We start from the raw sequence: 25,108 nt of genomic DNA, 5'->3' as shown, positions 1-25,108 counted from the left end.
CTACAAGAGGGTCAAATGGATATGTTATCTATTGCGATTCATCCAGAGTCGTACTAGGTTGTGTATTGATGCAGTGAGGTAAGGTTAAAAAATATGCTTCTAGAAAACTTAAGGTACATAAGAAGAACGATCTAATTCATGACCTCGAGCTAGCAGTAGTGGTGTTTAAACTAAAGATTTTATGACATTACTTGTATACTGTTCATGTAGATATGTTCACATACAATAAAAGCCTTTAGTATGTGCTCACCCAGAAAGAGTCCAATCTTCGCCATAGGATATGGCTTGAGTTCCTACAAGATTATGATATGAGTGTGAATTACCATCCTGATAAGGCCAGTGTAGTAACAGATGCTCTTAGCGGACTATTGATGGGTAGTGTGGCATATTTAGATGAATAAAGAAAGGAACTAGCAAAGGATGTTCACAGGCTTGCTCGTTTAGGAGTTCATCTTATGAGAATATCATATTGTGGTGAAACAATTTAGAATGGGTCAGAATATTCATTGGTAGTGGAGGTTAAGGAAAAGAAAAACAATGATCCGATATTGCTTCAACTAAAGGGCGCAGTCCATCAGCAGAGGGTTGAGGTTTCTCCCAAGGGAGAGATGGTGTGCTTAACTATCAAGGTCAATTATGTGTTCCTAAGGTGGGTGATTTGAGACAAAAAATTCTTGAAGAAGCCAATAAATCCAAATATTATATTCATCTAGGCACAGCTAATATGTACTGTGATTTTTGGGAAGTATTTTGGTGGAATGATATGAAAAGGGATATAGAAGATTTTGTGGCTAAGTAACTTAATTGCAAGTAACTAAAGGTAAAACATCATAAACTAGGAGGTATGACTCAAGATATCAACATTTATACTTGTAAGTGGGAAGTGATCAACATAGACTTCATTACAAATTTACCAGCATGACTCCATTTGGGTGATTGTCGATAAAGTTACTAAGGCACACTTTTTGGTGATTAAGACTACAAATTTGACGAAGGACTAGGGGAAGCTTTAAGTTAATGAGATAGTTAGGTTGCATGGGGTTCCTTTGTCTATCATCTCATATAGAGGTCCTCAATTTACCTCTCATTTCTGAAAGACGTTTCAGAAAGGTCGTGGTACCCAGGTTAATCTTAACACAACATTTCATCCACAAACGGATAGGAAGGCAGAGCGTACCATTCAGACCTTAGAGGACATGTTGAGAGCTTCTGTGATTTATTTCAAGGGTAGTTGGGATGATCACCTTCCTCTTATATAGTTTGCCTACAATAGTAGTTACCATTCCAACGTTCAGATGGCCCCTTATGAGGGGCATTGTATGGGCATAGATGTAGATCTCCAATTGGTTGGTTTGAAGTAGGTGAAGCAGCATTGATAGGGCTAGATTCAGTTCATGATTCTATGGAGAAATTACAACTCATTAGAGATAGACTTAAGACAGCTCAGAGTCGCGAGAAATCCTATGCAGATGTAAGGAGAAGGGAACTAGAGTTCCAAGTTGATGATTAGGTTTTCTTGAAGGTGTATCCTGTGAAAGGGGTGAAGAGATGGAAGCTCAGTCCTAGATATGTAGGCCCTTACAATATCTTAAAAAGTTTTGGTAAAGTGTCTTATGAGTTAGAGTTTCCAACAGAACTAGTAGCAGTGTATCCGGTTTTTCACATTTTGTTGTTAAAATAGTGTGTGGGTAATCCAACATCTATTGTGCCTTTAGAAAGTGTGGTCTTGACGATAGTCTCACTCATGAAGAGGTACTACTTGATAATCTTGATTGTCAGGTTTGAAGGTTGAGAAACAATGAAATTGCTTCATTTAAGGTTTTGTGAAGGAGTAAGTCCGTACAAGAAGCTACTGGAATTAGAATCAGCCGTGAAGGCCAAGTATCCTTATATATTTCCTTCCGATTCCAGTCCAGCTTATGGTAATAGTTCTTTTAAATTTTTCAATATTTCATGCGCAGTTTTGGTCTTATCATCATGACCCTTCAGTTGAATTTGCATTTTAAGCGTATTTGCACGTTCTTGGAACTTAGTTCACTCAGAAATCAATTTCTAGTGTTTACTAGTAAAGGATTGCAACTCTCTCCTCCGTTTCATCTAGTTTAGTATTCATTCAAGGACGAATGTTCCCAAGGGATAGATAATTTAAAACCCCGTATGCTAGAACTACCAAAATGCAGTTTTCCAAAAGTTGCAGGTGCAACCCACGATCACTACTCACAGACCGTAGGGTGATCCACGGCCCACGCGGTGGTCCGTGGATGCCACATTCAACCCCTCCTCAGAAAAATCTCAGAAAATTGTCCAAGGGTTGACGAACGATCATGACCTACGAAGCATAGGAGGACCCACGGTCTGTTCTACAGGTCTATGGTGCACTGCTTACATCCCTTTTCCCAAAAACTCTAGAAAATTTTCTCAAGGTTAGCCTATGCCGGATCCTACGAAAACGTAGGTCAGGCCATGGTTTGTGGTCCGGGACCGTACGTTAGACCCTCCTTTTTAGCTTCAAGCGTCAATCGATGGTTTACCAAAATGTCCATCCACGGTCCATCGAACCTGTCCGTAAGTGACCCCGATAGATGTTAAGTCAAGGGTCTTTTGGTCTTTTCCTTCTGTGTTGAACCCCTAAACTACGTCATTTAGACCCTAAACTAGTTTTGGTTTGTTTTAGCCTAGAAACATAATTAGAACTTACCCAAGTCAGATCATTTACAAAAAACATAGAAACTTAGAATGTAAATAGGAGAAAGAGGTGACCAAACCCCTCCCAAGAACGCGACAAGTTTCCTTCAGTTCCAGCCCTGAAATTGAAAGATTTCTCCGTGAATTTTATCACCATGTATATGGAATTTCACTAGTAGGTTTCTTTCACCTATTAGGTCCCTAGTTTCAGTCAGAATTTTGATTCTTTTAATATTATTTAGACCTAGGCTTTCTAGAATGTTAGAATTTGTTGGGTTTTAGCTGTAAGAATGATCTAAATAAGATTATCATGTTATTGATCAGTTTCCCATATGATATTCAGAACCCTATTTGTATATATTCGTTAGTTCATGAATTATGCATGCTAGATAAGATTATTGAGTTATTTTAGATATACACATGCTTCAGTTTACGACTATCATATTATCAGTCATAATTGTTAAATACTCAAAATTTGCATGTCAGTAATTGAGTTATCCAGTACTTCAGCTTTTCAGTTATAAAATTGATTAATTTATATTCTAATTGGAAGAAGTTTAATATCTAGTGGACTAGGGTGAGTAACCCTCTAGTCCCAGAACTATGTGCCTCATAGGTTGTAAGTCCCCTCTGTGAGCATCATTTTAGTGATCACACCAATCATGTCTTTATACCTTTGGTCAGGTGAATTGAGTCCTCTCAATGGGGTGTATACATCGGACTCCATATTTAAATCATATGGTTTTATGTCGGTTATTAGTAGCTCTCTTACAGTCATATTCTATTGCATTGACCATGTTATCAATTTTAGTTAAGAATTCAGTTTCAGCATGTTATTAACTTGGTCATTGCATTTAGTCATTTCATGTTCAGTATTCTCACTATAATATCATGTTTATATCTTATCATTTCTTAGATATACGATTGATTCAGTTATGATTATTATTCAGCTTTACGTTTCAAGTACTGAATCATACTCTACACTACATCTTCTCGTGATGTAGGTTCATGTTCTCAGTCTCTAGATCATGCATAGATCGGCTCCAATTTTGGATCATGCATCAGTGGTGAGTCCTCATTCTTCGAGAATGGTTGGCATGATTGTCCTCCTTTTTTTAGCTTTAGTTTTAGTTTTTGCTAGAGTTAGTTGGGGCATGTTCCAACACTTCTAGTCAGTTTAGAGGCTTATTTCGGACATAGTTAGATTTAGCTACAATGTTAGAGTCTAACTTTTGATTTGTATTCAAACTCTCAGTTTTCATATGTTTAGATTTAGTATATAGATATTACCCATCATTTCAGTATATCTCATGATTAAGCTTTCGCACAATAGTTATTAATTCAGTTGTTTAAGTACGCTTATGATATTCCAGATTTATTAGCATGGGGTCACTCATGATCCTAGGTCCAGTGTTTGCGTTAAGGGGGTAGCCTCGGTGCGTGAAAACGACGAGTTTGACATGCATAGAATTTGTTTTGATTCTGACTCCCACCAAAACCGGACAAAGGATTAAGTTAATCCTGTCAACGATTATCTCCTTCATTCTTAGAAACTGAAGGACAATCACTTATCTTGTAATCCATCTTACCACAACCAAAGCATGCATTATAATTGGCTAGACACCTACCCTCATACTTCTTTCCACACTTAGTAGAAGTAGGAAATGAAGATCCACTATCATTCCCTCCTGGAGGCTTAGGGTTGGACACCTTATCCTTGTTGAACTTAGGAGGAGTATTGGAGGAACCTTAACTGGAAAACCTTCGTCAGAACTTAGAAAGACTATGTCCATTGGACCTTGAATGTAAGAAGTCACAATTATCGGTCTTTGAGAATGGATCATAATATGAGAAATGTCCATTCCATTTATAAGCATAGTGGTACAACATTCTTTAACCACTATATCAGATACACACCAAAAAAAATTACCAATACTTGTCATAGGATTGACAACCATAGTAGGAGCTTACCTAGACAATTACATAAACTTCAATGCATATTCCTTCAAACTCATGCTTCCTTGACAAAGGTTGATGAACTCAAGTACATTTGCCTCCTTCATCTCAAGTGGAAAGAAACCATCAAGGAAAGCAACCTTAAACTTTTCCCAATCGAGAGGACCTGCATTAACTTCTCTCCCTTCTTTCGGTTGGTATATTCAAACTTTAGCAACACCCTTAAGTTAGTAAGTAGCCAATTTCGCCTTTTCCACCGACATCACTCCCATGATCATCAACACTTAATACATTTCATCAATGAACGCTTGAAGTTATTCCTCAACCTTAACACCATGAAACTATGAAGGATTAATCCTAGTGAAGTCCCTCACTTTAGATGTCACTATACCCACCTTTGTATTCACGAGGACCACAACCTCCCTATTGGCTTGAGCCAACACTTGAAAAGCAACTCTAAACTCTTCATAACTCACTTGTTCATACAAAGGGTAGATCGAAACTTGATGAGCTTGAGGAAGAGGTTCATGATCCACATTCTCATTCACATTCCTTCTATCGTGTAATCTTTGAGGGGTCATTTCCTGAAAAGCATCGAATTGAGATTAGGAGAGAGGACATATAAATTTACACTTGATTGCATGACTTAGAGAAATAAAAGAAGTGGATTTTCCTAATCATCTTATAGCTTATTATTCATAAATGTGTCACGCTTTACACTTATGAACAAGACTACTCGATGTAGCTTACGAGACATCTAATGCCCTTTCTAAATCTTGTGCTCTAAATACCAAGTTTTTCATAACCCAAAAGTACCCCTTAGACGTGAAGTGACATGACATATAAGATCCTGAAAGTCCCTAGAAAAGTCACTTAGAATACATACACAAAATAATAGAATCAATGAGTTTAAAATGAATAGTTTATATCATAAAATAGTTATCAAAACAAAGTGAAAGTATACATAGTCTCAAAGCCATCTATTACATTAAGAGTGATCGGTACGTAACCTTGGCATCACATACAACATCGAAAAAGTAAAGATAAAAAGTAATAAAAGGTTCGGTTTTTGAAACATGACGACTCACCACTACTCAAGATATCCAAAGTGACCACTAGCCATGGGGATGTGGAATCAGAGCATTGGACCCTACATTTTTATAAGAATGTACGGGAGAGTATGTGTTAGTACAATAAAATACCAAGTATGATAACAATGCATAAAAGTACAAAATCACGTTAAAAGGACATTTTCATGACATGCAAAGACCAAGTTAAAACATAAGCTAAGACATTAGAAGTACACTCGTGATCATGGTCAATGCAAGTAAAATCATCTTTGGAAACATGTGAGATAATTGTATAAGTAACCTTAGTTCATCATTATTCTAATGGAAATTATCCTTAACCGAAATTAGGACCATGTGAGCTTTAACATGGAATCCTCTGTTTACCCCACACCGGAAAAAGGTGTTCTTAGTTGCCAAGGTAAGAACCATGAACTTCTAGCTTAAGTGGATCCACTAGCTAATGTTTATCTAATATAACCTATGACGACACATAGTTTATGAGATGGGTAATCGCCACTTGTCCACTCAGTGCTAAACATAATTCTCATAGAATAGTCATCAATCAAATAAACTTATCTTCAAGGGACATGGGTAATCGCCTCTTGTCTTAAAACTATGAGTACATGGGTAACCGTCTATTGTCTTGCCATTAAAATAGCTCCTAAAACTTTATTCATTGTTTAATTGAGAAAATCTTTCAATTCTAAGAATCCTCTAAGTGAGAAAACCTTTCACATTCATGTGTTGAGTACTATGTGAGAACTCCTTCAACAACAATCAACAACAACAAAATTTATGTGTTACTCTCAAAGAAACTTAGATCATTTTCATCAAATTCATAAGAACGTGTATATTTTCATAAATTCATTTTTTATAGTTAAAATCCACTTTTTATTATCATAGTCTAGAAAACATGGGTTAAGAATGGGTTCATGGGGATTCATTTTAAAACATAGAATTTATCTAAATTCATGCATAATACATCATAAAATAAGAAATTAGATCAATACTGAAAAGAACCCATGACAGAAAGAAAACCCTAACTTCAATTGTAGATTTATAACTGTTATAACTCAGGAATTCAAAGACCTAGGCTAGAGCCTTACCTAGTGAATAATGTTTAAAATGGTGTTTCCAGGACTAAACAAATGCAATTAACTTGATTTGGAAGTATTAAAGCCTAATCGTCAAGAAATGACCATGAAGTTCGGAGACTAGTGAAAGTGACCTAGTGTGCCTTTAGGTCTTGGAAGGGGTTTGAAGAGTCGTAAAAATGTTAAACCTTGTAAAAATGCTTAGAGCACGCATTAGTGAACGTTTACGATCAAAACGTATGGGTAAGACTCCCCAAGGACCACCCTAAGGGACCTCAAAGAGGAACCAAACATTTGACCCAAAAGCTGTCAAAAACAGCATGCACTTGACGAGTGCAAACGACTCCCCTTCAATGGACTCACGCCCCGTCAATGGAGGTCGTGACTCCATACTTAGAATTATGGAGCCTTGGATCCATTTTATATCTCTCTTATCCAAACAGAGTGTCAGGACGGTTCATTCATGGATTGATGGACCGTCAATCATGGGCGTCGATTGGGGCTTGCACACAGGTGCAACACACGGCCAAGCCAAGGGTGAATTGGTAAATTCCACCATTGCACATTTAAATGTAGGGTCGGTCTAATTTAGTTATTTTAGGTATATTAGGGTATTTAAACATATTAAACAAGTCTTCACACTTCAAAATCCCAAATCCCCAAAGTCTCTCACTTCTCTCTAAAATATTCTCTCTCAACTCAAGACCCCTATTGAAGAAGAAGATCAAGCTTTCTCTAGGGATTCAAGACAAGGATTTCATTCACAAATATCTAAGGATTAATAAGGTATATAGACTCTTCACTCTTGGGACTCTTTTCTCCAAGAGTTTCTTCAAAATTGGATTTCAATGTTTTCCTAAAACCTAGATTTCACTCAATTTCGTGGGTCACCCTTCAAACTTGATTAATTTGGTGTTGATTTGATTAATAGTGATGAATTATGAATGTTTATGAGTGGATTGATGTATTACCTAAGGCTTTGACCTAATTTTCGAAAAGACCCATGAATGTCCCTTTTCTTTTAACCCTAACTTATGAATTAGGTTTATTAATGGTTAGGGGTGATGTAATTGAATGTGGTCTTGAATAATTTACCACTATATGATGATGATGATTGAATTGTTTGGTAATATCATGGATTTAGGGGTGAAGTCTTGAATGAGTTTCTTAGAGGCCATTGGTGAGACTTTTAAGGTCATGAACACTTTATTGTAATAACGGAAAAGGGTCAAAATTGCCCCTGAACTATGCGAAATAGACCACTTACATCCTCCATTACATTTTGGGATCAACAATACGACCATAAATACCCTCAAGAGTTAACACCCCAATTTTTTAGTGACCTGACAAGTCACATGGGACTAATCCCTCCACCTAAGAATTGTCAACTAAGATTCACTACAAAAGAACTTGACCTTTAGTAGCGACAAAGTCGCCACAAAATCACAAAATATTGTCACTAAAGGTTTTGAATGATTTTTAGTGGCGACTAAGGTTCCAACAACCCTTCGCTAGTAAAATCTATTTTTTCAACAAAAAAATATGGCAATTAATTTTTGATTGCAACCTATTTTTTCAAAAATAAATAAATTTCAATATCAATATTAAAAACAACCAATATTATTCAAAAAATCATGAAAATTACTTCTCGATTTACATCTCCTACTATATAATGCATCATTGTACATTTTATACACTTACATATGACATGAAAATAAAACATACAGTGTCGTCAAATTCCCACTTACTTGATATTATTTTTGTTTATTTAAAAACAATGAAGAAAAAAACACAAAACTAGAATTTAACGTTAAAGACTTTTAGTGACGCTTTTTTGGGCTTTTGTGGCGACTATTGTCGCTGCGAAATGTCTAGTTTTTTTGTAGTGAATCCTCGTTGGCAATGCTTAGGTGGAAGTATTAGTCCCACATGGCTTACCAAGTCAATAAAAATGTGGGGTGTTAACTCTTGAGGGTATATGTGATCTCTTAAGATAACAACAGGGGCATTTTTTATCCCAAAATATAATGAAGGGTATAACTGGTCTATTTCACATAGTTCATGGGTAATTATGACCTTTTTCCATTGTAATAATGTTGGTCTATTCTTTTTAATGTTGCTCAATTGAAGTATGAAGGTTGAAGTTATGAATGTATGATTATGCTATGAACATGATTAGTGTGAGATGATGATAGGTGTATTATTATGGGGGATTGGAGGTGATTCCCATGTACATCTTATTACTATGTTATGAGGTAATGTTCTCACATAACGTTGGGTTGTGATGAAAGAATTTCCTCATCCTAGAACCTAGGAGCTATGAACATGTTATATGAGGGGCTAAAACTCATAAGACCTATGTTATAAATTAATATTAAGGAAAACTTAAAGTACTTCAAAAAGGGAATTCAGCTTAGCACCGAGTGAACTTGACAATGAGAGGTGTCCCTTCCTAAAAAGAATGTAGGTTCACCAAATGTTCTCATGAAGTGGAAACTACAATGCGAATTAACATAAAGAGGGTTTCTAGTAACAATCTCCTAGTTCCTTAACTATGTGCCCCTATAGGAACATTAGCTAGTAGATCCACCTACATGTTATTATCATGTATATGTCCTACCTTGGAAAGTAGGATGCCCTCCTTTTGGTGTGAGGGGTTGACACCGAATTCCATGTTTAGCTCACATGGTCTAATGTCGGTTATGGCAAAGTTTTTCGAAAGTAAAAATGAATGAATGAAAGTATAAAGATGAACACTAACTAGGATTACTTAAGTGGTGTTACTTGGTGTAGGTAAGGGTATGTGACTTTACCTATACATTGCACAAGTTGACCTTGAGGGGAGTTTAAGGTGGGTTCTTTATATATACATGAAATGCATGATATTGGTCTTATATGATGTTAGTTCCTCTTGATCTACTTGATGTTGGTCTAAATTGTTATGTGTGATGTTGACTACACTTATTATGATGTTATATGAGGTAAAAACAATGCTTATGGTCTCTTTGCTAGTTTACTTGGTTTATGTGAGGTTATGGGGCTTCACATACACATTGCACTAGTGGGCGTGGATTGAGGTTACGAGTAAGGTCTTGTGATGTATTGATGAAATGAATTCTAAACCATGAAATGTTGATTATGACTTTATTATGATGTTACTCTTGAACATGAATGTGAAAATGTCTTATTGTTGTTGTGGCATGGACTTGTCTATGTTCTTGGAATGTGCACCCTAAGGTTTAAAGTTAACTTAGCATGTTTATACAAATGTCCCTTTGTGCATGTTTTCAAATGGTTTACTTGCATATGTTTCCATATTTAGTACATGTGGTTTATTCTAACCCATATCTCTTTTATTTTCTGCAAAAATGTAAGTTTGGGCCGAGATGCTTCAAGGCCATTCTCATAGAAGCTTGGATTGTTCCCAAGTTGGTGAATCCTCAAGTTCGAGGACGAAGCCTTTGGATCTAGCTTTTGTCATTTTACTACGTTTAGAGACATTGTTCTATTTCTCCTATTTCAAGAACTATGTTGTATTCTCTTATAAAACATGTTGTAATGATGTAAGGGCTAAGTCCCATATTCTTTTACTATTATGTTAAGATGGTCATGTGAGACAATTATAGATTTCATTTTGATATATATGAAGTGAAGTTGAACTTCAAAGAAAAATTTTAATTAACGGCTTTTTATTTGACCTATGATGCAATGATGTATGCTAAGGGTTGTCTAAGGCCTCTTCGAGAACGAAGACGCCAGTCACGGCTAGGGGATACTCTCCGGCCATGATAATAACTTTTTAAAATTAGATAATTTAGGATCTCTATGGAGGAAAGAGCTCCATAGATGAATATAGTCACACTTAGATGCCAAAATCTTGAAATCAATGGGGGATTAGGAGGCTTGATCTTGAAACCTTAGCTTTGTTCTTCTTCTTTAGAGAGAGAAATATTTGAGAGGAGGACTTGTTCAACTTTGGGAAATTTAGGAGAATGAATTAAATTGGGTGTTTTAGGATTTAAAACCATTATATAGGGCTTTGGGAAAAGGGTGAAATGACATTGTATTGGGTTGGAATAATTAGGAAAAGACTCAAAACCCCTTTTTTAAAATAACTGTCGGATTTATAACATTTCAGAAATTTGTAAGCTAAACTAAAGTGCAACATAAAACTAATAGGCTTAGCTAAAACTTGACGTTAGATTTTAATGGCTTGAACATACATTTTTCGTACCTTAAAATTTATGTATTAGTGCTAGAACGTGAAGGTCTAAACCCCAAGGACCTACTCTAGAACCTTGAGGAAAACCTGAAGGAGGTTGCCTAATAGTGACCCACGAAAGGCACCCATGCCCCGTAAATGGGAGTCGTGGGAGAGGCCTGACAAATCATCCCTCAGAACCAGCCTCAGACCACTAACCAACGGCTTGCTAGCACGGGCCATGGTCCATGGTCGTGGGTCACACCTGGAAGGTGGGTTTGGGGTGTTAGTTGAGGGGTAGTTTAGGGCAGTGTTTCGGACGGAGAGAAGCGACAAAAGGCGACACGGGCCTGCCTCGCCACGCGGCGAGGCGAGCGGCGAGGTGCTTGCCTTTTTGAATCAAGGCGCCAATTAGTACCAAAAATTTAAAATATTTAATTGCATACTTTATCCAAAATCTTAATAGTAATAACACATATTAGCAAATATTCAATTCAAAAACCAATAGTAGATGCTAAAAACTCTAAAACTTTAAAGACCAAATAATTAAAAATACAATAAACTAAAAATTTAAAAGTCTATTCTTCTTCAAAAAAAAATAGAACTACTCAAGAAGAATTGATGAATAAACAAAAACACAAACGAAGAATTGAAGAAGAAGAAGAACTGAAAAGATCAAAAGAAGAAAAAATGAGGTATACCTCAGGTCTTCAGCAGCAGCAACTCAAAGATGATGGAGACCAGGAGAAGAGATCACGAGGGGAAGATAGTCGGGGAAGAGAGTTGCAAGGGGAAGAGAGTCGGGGAGAAGAGTCGCGCAGCAGTAGATTTTGAAAATATTAAAAAAAAGCCCTAATTTTGACTAATATTGTTAAGTCAAATATTTTTAAATATTTAAATAAAAAAGGTAGCGCCTTTTTTTTTTCCATGGGTCGCCTTTGTATGTTGGCTCGCCTCAGTGGGGAATGGCGAGAAGGCCTCGCCTCGCCTCTCGCCTTTGGCGATGAGGCGCTCGCCATTCACAACACTGTTTCGGGTTTTTCATTTTAATTAACTATTAAGTGAGGTCGTAAGGTATTATTTTAGACTAACTATATATGTGTTTTAAGCCCCTGAACTATGTCTTCTAAATTATAACTACCAACTTCCCTAATCAAATCATTTTTTCCCAAAATTTTCACTCTAGAACTCCAAAGGAAGAAGAAGATCAAGTTAGGGCTTGAAGAAGGAGGCTTTTTCATACGAATTTGTTGTATTTCTTCACCTAAGGTATGATAGTCTTTGATTCCTGGATACCTTTCATCCTTGGAGTCCTCAGACTCTCAATTACAAAGCTAGAAAGTCTTCAAAACCTAGGTTTTTCACTCCAACTGATGGATTCTTTCTAAAAATGTTTTTAATGATCTAATTATCTGGTTTTATGATAAAATCTCCCATGAATCCATAAACTCCTCATATCCCTAATTTAATACTTTGTGGTGTGGTTGAATTGTAGTAAGCTAAATTTTATGAAATTATACTTGTGGTAATTTAGCTATTTGAATCATGTTATTACCTATGTTTAAAGTAGTAAACGGGAAGGACAAATCAAAGAAAAGGGTGTTTCGTACCCTAAATGTGGCTAGGAGAATGTGATCCTTGATCCAAGAAGGGCAAAACATGGGAATTATGTCAAATTGTGTGCTTGAAAGTTTATTCTCATAAACAGATAATGAAACAAGATGTGAAAGTTCTTCTTACTATATGGTGATTCTAAGGTTAAAAGTCCATTCTCACTTATTGAATCTATGAGCTATTTTGTGAATTGTGTTGTATGGAGTGTTAAGGCTCTCTTTCATGCATGTAAATTCAATCCAAGATTTAACATGTAATTGTAGGAAGTAATGCTTAGCACCGGGTGGATATTGAATATGAGATAGAGGGTCTCCCATCAAGAAAGGTCGTGTTTCTAAGGTTAATCTCATGATATGGAAGCTTTCCTGTTACGTAAGACCGGGGTTTCTAGTAACAATCTCCTTATCCCATAACTATGTGCCTCCTTACGTTATTTAGCTAGTGGATCCACCTAAAAGATAATACATTAAGTTCTACCTTAGGCAAGTCGGACACCTCTTTTCGGTGTGGGGCAGGACACCATATTCCATGTTAAGCTCACATGATCTATGTTAGTTAAGCCTTATTTCCGATGTAATTATTAATATGAATTATTAACTATGACTACTCAAGGAACTTACTTATTATGGGTAGGATTATAGGATCTTATTTACGCATGGCACAAGTAGACTTTGAGGGTATTCATAGTGGGTTTCTATTATGATGTGATGAGTTACATATAGAATATACTCATGATTCATGCTTTCACACTAATTTTTATGATGATTCTCAAACCTGATAAAGTGCATACTCTTCAACTAAATTGTCCCTTTTTAGCATATTTTCATGATTTTGTGCATGACTACCATACTTAGTGCATCTTTGTACTAGCCCATATTTCTTCTACATTTTTTACAAAGTGTAGGTTCTGGTGTTTGGTGATCTTCCTTTGATACAAGCTTGGATTCAATTGTTTTCCTCGCTTGTGGTGAGTCCTCACGATTCAAGGACGGGACATGTCATTCGAACTTCTTTGTAGTTCCTTTATTTTATTGTACTAGACTTTTGGATTTATGTTGTAAGGGTCTTGACCCTATTTGATTCTTCGATTGTATTAGATGGCTAAATGAAACAAGTTAGACTTCCATTTTCCTATTATTATGACTTTTTGGACTTAAATGTGTTTTATTCTTATTGTTCTATTACTTTATGTCTTGATATGCTAAATGGCTTACATGGAGCCTTTCGGGGTTCTATGTGCCATGTTACTTCTAGGGGGTATGCTTGGGTCGTGACAAACATGGTAATTAGAGCACAAAGTTAGAATGATTCTAGGATGATGTCTCATAAGCCACGTCTAGTAGAGTCTTGTTCATGGGTGTGAAGCACACCACATTTATGAGTGAGAGGCTATAAGGTGTTTAGGAATTTTCACTTCTTTCATCATTGTTGAGTCGTGCCTTAGAGTCTAACTCTATAAAAGTCCATCTCCTAATTTTTTTCTTGTGTCTTCAGGAAATGAATGCACGAAGGGCTAATACAAGAAGAGAAGAGGGTGACAATGTGAATGAGGAAGCTATTCAAGGTAATCAAGCTCCTCAAGTCAATCAAGCTCCAATTAATCCTCTTGTTATATTTATACATAGTTCACTTCTAATTTGTATATATTGATGTAGAAGGTGAGACTAGTTGCTGATGAGTTCATTCATGTAGATTTTGTTGTTGAGGCGAGTCTTCACAACTGCTCATGGAGGCTACTTTCCAATTATATCTATTTATAGCTTATATCTTTGTTTCTTGGAGTTTGTATACCTGACGGTTGAACTCGTGTAACTCTATTAGATGTTCCATTGTCTTATTTTGACATTTGTGTTGGAGATATATTATTTAAGTGATCGTTTCTTTCTGTTAAAAAGACATACATATGATTTTGGTTGAATAACAATTTTATTTTAACGATTATTAATGAATTATGGAGTTTCATATGTTATAATCAATGGTTAGATAATGTTGATAAGTGTATGGATATAAATGGTATTAGTGGGTGCCAGAGGATATTTTGGAATTCAAAAGATTCTCTTATTATATAAGAGAGAGTTACAAAAGAAGCAGCCACCACTCTGTCAACATGTATGCTTTATAAGATTAAAAATTGAATTAAGGGTTGTTATGGTTACGGAAAAGGGCCTAAAATATCCTTGAGTTATTAAAAATTGTACAAAACTACCTTTCGTGCACCTATTAGCTCCCAAATACACCAACATCTACTTTTAAGTCATATAATACCCTCATTTTTAACTATTCCCAATTCAAACCTAGTTAAGAAATTCATTAATGATGTACCGCTCATTGGTTTGTCATCTTAAAATTAACCTAAACTAATGTAAAAAAAAAAACAACCTACTCCCACATCAAATCGACCCACACCAAATCAAAGAGATACGCCCAAGTTTATTTAATCCATTTGCCCAAAATGTGGAATCATATTACTTTTGATGGCACATTGGTTGTTTATCAATCAGTTGTAGCTATCAAATAAAACCTATATATTTGTTCATCCAGTAAGCTTTGCAGTTGACTTTCTTAGTGTTTTCTCCATATTTGTTCAAATTGGTGCGCTCAATATTTTTTTCATATCAAATTCATTTTTATGTTTCAACCAAGACTTGAGAATTCTCCGATGAAGATGTGTTGTATGAGTGTGTCATATTGAGTAAAAATATTTGGTTTATTGACTGTATTAGTATTTGTAAGCCAGAGAGAAATTGATGCAAGAAACAAGTTTAAGCCATTATTGAAAGCAATAAGAATACAGAAAAAGCAACTTGAAAAAAAAGGAATGATGTAAAACATTTTCTAAGTGCAGGAAAAATACAAAAGAACTTTCAAAAGTATAAAATTACTTAGCAAGAAAATGAATGACGAAATCAAGTTTTTGAAGAAGAGGAAATAGAAAGAGATGGAATGATAGAGTAAAATAAATAAAGAAAAAAACCAAAAACTTGATTTTCGTAGGAGAAAGAAGAAAAGACGTCGGAGAAAAGCAACGCCGCACTTGAAAAAATATGAGAAATGCGTAAGTTAGTTTAATTTGGGGATAAGTTAAATTAATTTGAGGCGGATCTAGTTTACTTGGAGTGGGTCGATTTGATGGGAGTAATGGTGAGTTATTAATTAGTTTAGAATTTGAGATGATTGAAAATAAGGGTAATATAGTTCAAGGGTATTTTAGCTCTTTCCGTTTTGGTTATTTAACGATTTTCCTTTAAACTTCAAGCAATAATTGTGTTGTACTACTGGTTCTGCTGTGTGAACATTTTCGACTAAAGACCTAAAAATACCTCATTTGTAGTTTATACCTTTTCATATTTCGGCCCACCTAGAGTTGAAAATACTACATTTGTAGTTTATCTTTTTTTACAAGTGGACCCATCAAGATTTGACTTGTTGTAATGTATTTTAATAGGGCATTTTCGAAACATTAACAAAAAGCAGTTTTTGTTCTATTTTAAATTACTGCATAAGTTTTTTTAAATGGTGAGACCAACTTTAATTATGCTCTTTAATTTTATAGTCAAAGCCTTAAGTTGTAGTTTTACTATTTTGAATATCGATAATATTTATGTAAAATTTATAATTATTTTGAGTAAAAAATCAATGATTAATAAAAATATTCTTTAATGATGGTTATCCAATAAGTCTCTTCATATTTTATATAAAATCATTCAATTTAATATGATTTAAATTTTTTTAATATAAATAATATTTATTTACATTTGAGAGATAATTTAAAATTGTTTGATTAACACCACATAAAAAACAAATTTGTGAATTAATATTTGGTCCATGCATAAAAAAAATAAAAATTACTTAAAATTATTAAAGTTAACAATACTCACTTACTTGTTCATTTTTTCTTTTATGGTTGTCTCTAGTTACTTGTCGATTTTTGACAAATCAAGAAAGAATAATTTTTTGCATATTATACCCTCAATTAATTACTTTGAAAAAAATATAACTTTTTGAAAATCTTATATTTTTAATTCATCTACTTTATAATTAATAGACTAATATAGTAATATCATTATGTCAATAATTATTTTTTCTTAATAAGTGTGTCAATTCAAAAGGGAACAAGTAATTAGGGACAAATGAAATAATATTATATATATATTATGTGTGTGTGTATGTGTAAATTAACTTTTAAATAAATATTGGACCCGTGCTCTTAGTCACTGGTATGGGCTTAAATGGAGAAAATGACATAAATAGTCCCTTAACTATAGGAGTATGTCTAAAACGGTCCTTTAACCATACACTTGACGGATATAGTCCTCTAACTATTCAAAAGCTTGTCAGTTTTGGTCCTTTAACTATACACTTATCAGTTTTAGTCCCTTAATTATAAAATTATCGATTTAGTCCATTAAGTATTCAAAAACATATCAGGTTTGGTCTTTTTTCATTTTTAAATATAAATAGCTTATCAGGTTTGGTCTTTTTCTTTTTTTAATATAAATAACTTAAGTTTATATTAACGGAATCCATGTCTCCATTAATTGAATCTTTTAGCAATTTTTTCAGTTGTTCCCCTCTCTCCGCTTCATTTTCTTCAAATTAACCTTATGCTAAGAACCTTAACTTTAAAGATTCAAAATAAAATTCACGAGCAAAGAAAATATAAGTCATTGTTTCATTCAACAGAGGATAAAATGAAGCATATTTATTGCTACTAATGACTTGAATATGCTAAACTTTATTATAAATAAAAAGAAAAAAATTATTCCCCATTAAGTTCAAAGTTTGTACTCCAACAACTTCATTGAGCAGAATTTGTTTAATTTTTCAGAAATTGAAATTTATAAAATGGTATATTTGTAATTTTTTAAAATTATTTTTAAATAGATCATTTTTATTATTCTATTCATTTTATTTTACGTAAAGAATTTGTGTAAATTAAATAATATCCACTCTATTAAAAATATCAAGTGCGACTTCAAGTCATTAACAACAATTATATGCTTAGTATTATCCTCCACTGAATAAAATTAGGACTTATATCTAATTTTCTCATTAGTTTTATGAATCCTAGACATTATTGTTCTATAATAGTAGTTTGAAGAAAAAACTTTTAAAATGGGTTAAAGATTTAATTTCACGAATATTTTTGTTAATATAAACCTAAGCTATTTGTATTTAAAAATGAAACAAAACCAAACCTGATAAGTTTTTGAATACTTAAAGGACTACAATTGGTAATTTTATAGTTAAGGGACTAAAATTTATAAGTGTATAGTTAAGGGACCAAAATTGATAAATTTTTGAATAGTTAAAGGACTATAAATGTTAAGTGTATAGTTAAGGAATAACTCATAGTTAAAGACACCATTTTAGATCTACTCTATAATAATGAGATTATTTATGTCATTTTCTCGACTTAAATGAGAGATTCCGGAAATTGTGTGCGTATGTATGTACTCCACCCAAGATTAGAGAGAAAATTAAATGAAAGGTGTCAAATAAGTCTTGGTTTGGTTTTTGGTGACAGATTGACCAAGAGCTGGTCAAATTCTCTTTAAAATGTAATTAAGTAAATTTTGGATCAAATTAACATTTTCAAAACTTACTAATATTTTATAAAATACAAAAAAGCACTTCATTTTTCAACTTTTATAATTCTATCCATACCATTTTTAAAACAAAAACTAAATGAAAATAGGATTTTCTCTTCTTCTTCTCCCAATGTTCTCTCTTCTCTTCTTCTTCTTCCTTAAGAAAATCTGAAAATTCAACAATCAAAACAAATATTCTTTGCCATTATCTTATCTTCCTCCTCATCTCCCATCGTGACTCTCTCCTCTTTATGAACTGAAGATTTTGTTCAACTCTCTCCTCTTTATGAACTGAAGATTTTGTTCAACTTAAAATGGGTAAGTCATTTTTTTGGGAGATTTTACAATTTTGGAACAACACTAAGCTTTTTTCTGAGGTTAATGAAGAATAAATCGTTCTATAGATGTGAAAAATGAATAATAGGGTAACAATACCTATTATTTATTGTTTTAGAAAGAAAATTAACAAACCCAAAAAGACATAATTTGAGAAAATGTATATGTAATGTTAACATTTAGTAAAAACTTATTTTTTGTTGTTTTTGTTGTTCTTTTTATGACCATTTTGTTCATATGATTTAAGAAATATAGTTTTGTTCAGTTGTCCACAAATATTTGAAGTGTAGGAGATTGAAAGAATCTAATTTTATTGCTCTGTATCACACTCAAACCCAAAAGGCAAGGAGAACAAGAAGGAGAAGGAGAAGGAGAAGGACCTAGAGATGGAGAAGGAGAAATTTAAAAAGAAAGCGAAAGAGAAAGAGAAAAAAATCGAAGTCGTCAACTGTGATGTGAAGCAACAATATCCACCATTAATTAGATTGATGGTTATGTATACCATTGTGAATTACTTTTTTTTTTGATAAGTTGTATAAAATAATTGATGAAGTGTTTATTTTTGGTGATAATATTAATGATTTTTTTGTTGAAACAAATGTCAATTATTATGGAAAAGAAGAAATGTGGTGTATGTGGCAACATATATAACCTATGTTGTAAAAAACACCACGAAATTTTCTACATGTGCCCAACAGAAAAGATTTATGTGGCAACATATGTCACAGAAAGAAGATATGTGGCAACATATGTCACATAAAGAAGATATGTGGCAACATATGTTACAGAAATAAGATATGTGACAACATATGTCACAAAAAAAATATATGTGGCAACATATGTCACAGAAAGAAGATATGTGACAACATATGTCCTAGAAAGAAGATATGTGACAACATATGTCCTAGAAAGAAGATATGTGGCAACATATGTCACATAAAGGAGATATGTGGTAACATATGTCACAGAAAGGAGATATGTGTCAACATTTCATTGTTATCAACGTGGTGTCTGCGGCAACATACATAACCTTTGTTGTAAAGAAAAACTATAAAATTATCTACATGTACCCAAACAGAAAGGATATATGTGGCAACATATGTCACGCTATGAATTATCAAAAAAAGATTTTAAAAATAAAATAAAAATGTCTAAAATAATCGTCCTCTCATTTTCCCTCTCCTCTCCTCTATAAAAAGTCGTTTTGTTTCATATTTCAAATTTAATTTATTTTTACTAATTTTCGTTTTCTTTTCTCTCTTTCCTTTCTCTCGTTCCATTATTTCTTTACAATTCAAATTGTTGCTATATTTTCTACAATATCAGTGGTAATATCTTGCGATTTTCTTCTACAACAAAGCGTCGTTGCCCTCATCATTTCTAGTTTATCGTTGATATCTTCTAAGATAATATATAATAGTTATTGATATTAAATCAAGATTTTTTTAGTGGGTTTTATCACTTATTTATTTGTAGGATGGTTGGGTTGTTATTCCTTTTGAAATATTATCTGGAAAAAAAAATACATTTTAAGATGTACATGTTGCCACATATGACATGTCTGTTGCAATTTTTCCAACAAAACGTGCATATGGTGTCACATATGTCACTTCAAGGTCGACTTAATCGATAATTGAGCGATTTGGAAATGGAAAAATGTCAAATTAGATCAAATTTTAGTACTTTGGACCATAATTAAACAATAAAAATATCTTATAACATTTGAAACAACTATTTACATGGGTGTTATATAACCATCATATGAGATTACTTGGTCATTGTATGATGAACTAGTGATATGATAATCTTTGTAAAAATAATTGATAAAATTGATGAAAGTTGTTGTATTAGACTATATTTGTATGCTTAGACATGTTGTATGACTATATATTAGTGTTACATGTTGAATTGGGTGACAATTTAATTGAATTTAATCCCAAAAAGACTATTTTATGATATACATATGTTGCCACATATGACATGTCTGTTGCAATTTTTCCAATAGGACGTGCATATGTTGCCACATATGTCACTTCAAGAATGGGTTAATCGATAAATTGAACGATTTAGGAATGGAAAAATGTCAAATTTGACCAAATTTTAAAACTTTGGACCATAATTAAGCAATAAAAATATGTTATAACACTTGGAACAACAATTTACAACGATATTATATAACTATCGTATGAAGTTACTTGATCATTGTATGATAAACTAGTGATATGATAATTTTTGTACTTAAATTAGTGTTACATGTTAAATTAGGTGACAATTTAATTGAATTAACCCTTCAAACACCATTTTATGATATATATATATATGTTGCCACATATGACATTTCTGTTGCAATTTTTTAAACAGAACGTGCATATGAAGTTACATATGTCATTTCAATGATGACTTAATCAATAAATTGAGCAATTTAGAATGGAAAATGTTGAATTAGACCAAATTTTAGTAATTTGAACCATAATTATGCAATAAAAATATGTTATAACACTTGAAAAAACGATTTATAAGGGTGTTATATAACTATCATATGTAGTCACTTGGTCATTGTATAATGAACTTGTGGTAAATGATAGTCTTTGTAGAAAATAATTGATAGAATTGATGAAGGTTGTTGTATTAGACCATAATTTTGTACTTAGACATTTTGTAGGACTATATATTAGTGTTACATGTTGAATTAAGTGATAATTTAATTGAATTAACCCCCAAAAGATCATTTTATGATATGCATATGTTGCCACATATGACATTTTTGTTGCAATTTTCCTATAAGAACATGCATATGTTGCCACATGTGTCACTTCAAGGATGACTAATCGATAAATTGAGCGATTTAGGAATGAAAAATTGTCAAATTGAACCAAATTTTAGTACTTTAAACCATAATTAAGCAATAAAAATATGACATAACACTTGAAACAATGATTTACAAGGGTAGTACATAACTATCATGTCGATTGCGACATGTACGTCATATGTTGCTACATGTCTAGCTTATATGTTGCAGCTTGTGTAAGTTATATGTTGCAACATCTTTCAATTGTGTTGCTATTAAAATAACCTTTCTGTTGCTACATATGCCTATATTTTGTTTCAATAGTCAATTGTTGCAACATATAGAAATATGTTGGAAACGCGAATGTAAAATTATTGAAAAAATTGCAGGTGCCCAAATGATGATGAATGATTTCAAAGAACTATTAATTTTACATATCAAAACAATGATGTGTGACCCTAATCATTTATGAAGTAATTTCAATTGAGAGCAAACAAAATCTAATCCACTGATTAAATTAGTTAAATCTGATTTAAGAAGAAAAAAAGAAGAAAACTCAAGGACTAGCAGCCAAAACCAATAATGTACGAAAAGAAGAAGAAAATGATAAAGAGAACGGGAAGAAAGACAAGCAAGCAAGCAAGAACAACGAAAAAGAAGAGGAAGAAAAAAATATGACGAGAGGTGGGGGAAATATTTTATTTTCCCTTTTGGTACAGCTTACTCGTGGCTTCCCCCAATTTTAATTCCCACCAAAATTGGTTAAATTAGGTTTTAGTCAATTTACCCTTTTACCCTTCATTTAATTTAATGGACCAAACTGTCAACTTATAAATTTGAGGGCAACTCCACAATCATTAATCATTAATCACATAATTATCACTTACACCCAATACTTAGTTAAGATTTATGTCACCACCCATTTATTTTAAAACCTTATTGTCACTTGTTTTTTAATACTCCCAAGATTAGATGACATTGGTAAANGGGGGGGGGGGGGGGGAATGGCGCGATAAGAGAAGGGCCCAAAGCTGAAACACTGGACATATACCAAAACATTCACATTTACTAGAGAAAATTAAGGGAAAGGTGTCAAATAAGTCTCATTTTTATTTTTTGTGACATATTTACCATGAGCTGGTCAAATCCTCTTTAAAATATAATTAAGTAAATATGCGACCAAATTAATATTTTTAAAACTTTCTAATCTTTCATAAAATACAAAAAAGCACACTTTTATAATTCAAATCAAACTATTTAAAAAGAAAAATCTTTTCATCTTCCCTCCTCTCTTCTCTCTCTTCTTTTCTTCCTCCCTTGTGTGATTATTCTTCTTCTTCCTTAGAAATTCGGAAATCCGTCATTGCTCTTTCTCTCCATTCGTTACTCTTCCTCTCCAATCCTCCATTACTCTCTCATCTTTCTTAACTGTAATTGTGTTCGACTGGAAATTGGTAAGTTATTTTTATAAAATATTTTATAATTTTTGAAGTTTTTTTCTTGGATTAATGAACAATAGAACGTTCTGTAGATATAAAAATTGAATAATCGAATTAATGGTGTGTATTATTTATTATTTTTGAAAAAAAAACAGTCAACTCGAAGAAATCTTATTTTGAGGAAATGTATATGCATTGTTATCATTAGTGAAAAGTCGTTTTTTTTTTTTTTTGTTGTTGTTCTTTTTGTGGCCATTTTGTTGATGTGATTTTAGAAATATAGTGTTGTTCAGGCGTCCAAAATATATTTCATTTATTGAAATATTTAGCGTATGTTGTAACATTTTAGTGATATGTTGGTGCATATTCAAACAGTTATCATATGTTGTAACATCTCACTTTATGTCAACAAAATGGTCATCTGTTGCCACATAAGATTCAAATGTTGCAATAATCTGTGCATTTGTGTCAACATATGATTCATCTGTTGCTACATAAGATCTATATGTTGCGACAAAAAATTTATGTGTTGCAACAGCAGGTACATATGTGGCAACATAATGTAAATTTATGGCAACAGACTATCTATCTGTTGCAACATACTGCTATTATTATTTTATAATGAATTGTAAAATCTCAATATTTTTTATTTACCTTGTAGATGAATGACACAAGAAGCTTCATCCATGACAACAACTCAGTCTACATGTGCCCCAACAGAAAGAATATATATGACAACATATGTCACAAAAAAAGATATGTGGTAAATATGTCACAGAAAGAAGATATGTGACAACATATGTCACATAAAAAATATATGTGGCAACATATGTCACAGAAAGAAGATATGTGGCAACATATGTCACAGAAAAAATATATATGGCAACATATGTCACAGAAAGGAGATATGTGTCAACATTTTATTGTTACGAATGTGGTGTCTGTGACAACATATATAACATTTGTTGTAAAAAAATTATAAAATTATCTGCATTTACCCCAACAGAAAGGATATATGTGGCAACAGATGTCACACTATGAATTATCAAAAAGAATTAAAAAAATAAAATAAAAAGGTATAAAAAGATCGTTTTGTTTCATATTTCAAATTTAATTTATTGTTACTAATTTTCGTTTTCTTTTCTCTCTTTCCTTTCTCTCGTTCCATTATTTATTTATAATTCAAATTGTTGTTATGTTTTTTCACAACATCAGGGTTAGTATGTTGCGATTTTCTTCTACAACAAAGCGTTGTTGCCCTCATCATTTCTAGTTTATCGTTGATATCTTCTAATATAAAATATAATATTTATTGGTATTAAATCAATACTTTTTAGTGGTTTTCATCACTTATTTTTTGTAGGATGGTTAGGTTGTTATTCCTTTTGAAATATTATCTCGAAAAAAGTAAATTTTAAGATGTACATGTTGCCACATATGACATGTCTGTTGCAATTTTTCCAACAAAACATGCATATGTTGTCACATATGTCACTTCAAGGTTGACTTAATCGGTAATTGAGCGATTTAAGAATGAAAAAATGTCAAATTCAATCAAATTTTAGTACTTTGGACCATAATTAAGCAATAAAAATATGTTATAACACTTGAAACAACGATTTACAACGATGTTATATAACTATCATATGAAGTTACTTGATCATTGTATGATGAACTAGTGATATGATAATCTTTGTAAAAATAGTTGATAAAATTGAGAAAGGTTGTTATATTATACTATAATTTTGTACTTAAACATGTTGTAGGACTATATATTAGTGTTACATATTGAATTAGATGACAATTGAATTGAATTAACCCTCAAAGACCATTTTATGATATACATATGTTGCTACATATGATATTTCTGTTGCAATTTTCCCAACAGAACGTGCATATGTTGTCACATATGTCACTTCAAGGATGACTTAATCGATAAATTAGCGATTTAGGAATGAAAAAATGTCAATTGGACAAAATTTAGTATTTTAAACCATAATTAAGCAATAAAAATATGATATAACACTTGAAACAATGATTTACAAGGGTATTATATAACAATCATATGTAGTTACTTGGTCATTGTATGATGAAGTAGTGGTAAATGATAGTCTTTGTAAAAATAATTGATAGAATTGACGAAGGTTGTTGTATTAGACCATAATTTTGTACTTAGACATGTTATATGACTATATATTAGTGTTACATGTGGAATTAGATGACAATTTAATTGACTTAACCCCAAAAGATCATTTTATGATTTACATATGTTGCCACATATGATATTTCTGTTGCAATTTTCCCAACAGAACGTGCATATGTTGTCACATATGT

Source organism: Solanum pennellii, chromosome 9 (assembly GCF_001406875.1).
Source record: "Solanum pennellii chromosome 9, SPENNV200".
NCBI classification, from domain to species: Eukaryota; Viridiplantae; Streptophyta; class Magnoliopsida; order Solanales; family Solanaceae; genus Solanum; species Solanum pennellii.
The sequence above is the reverse complement of the archived record's forward strand: the minus strand, read 5'-3'. Positions refer to the sequence as shown.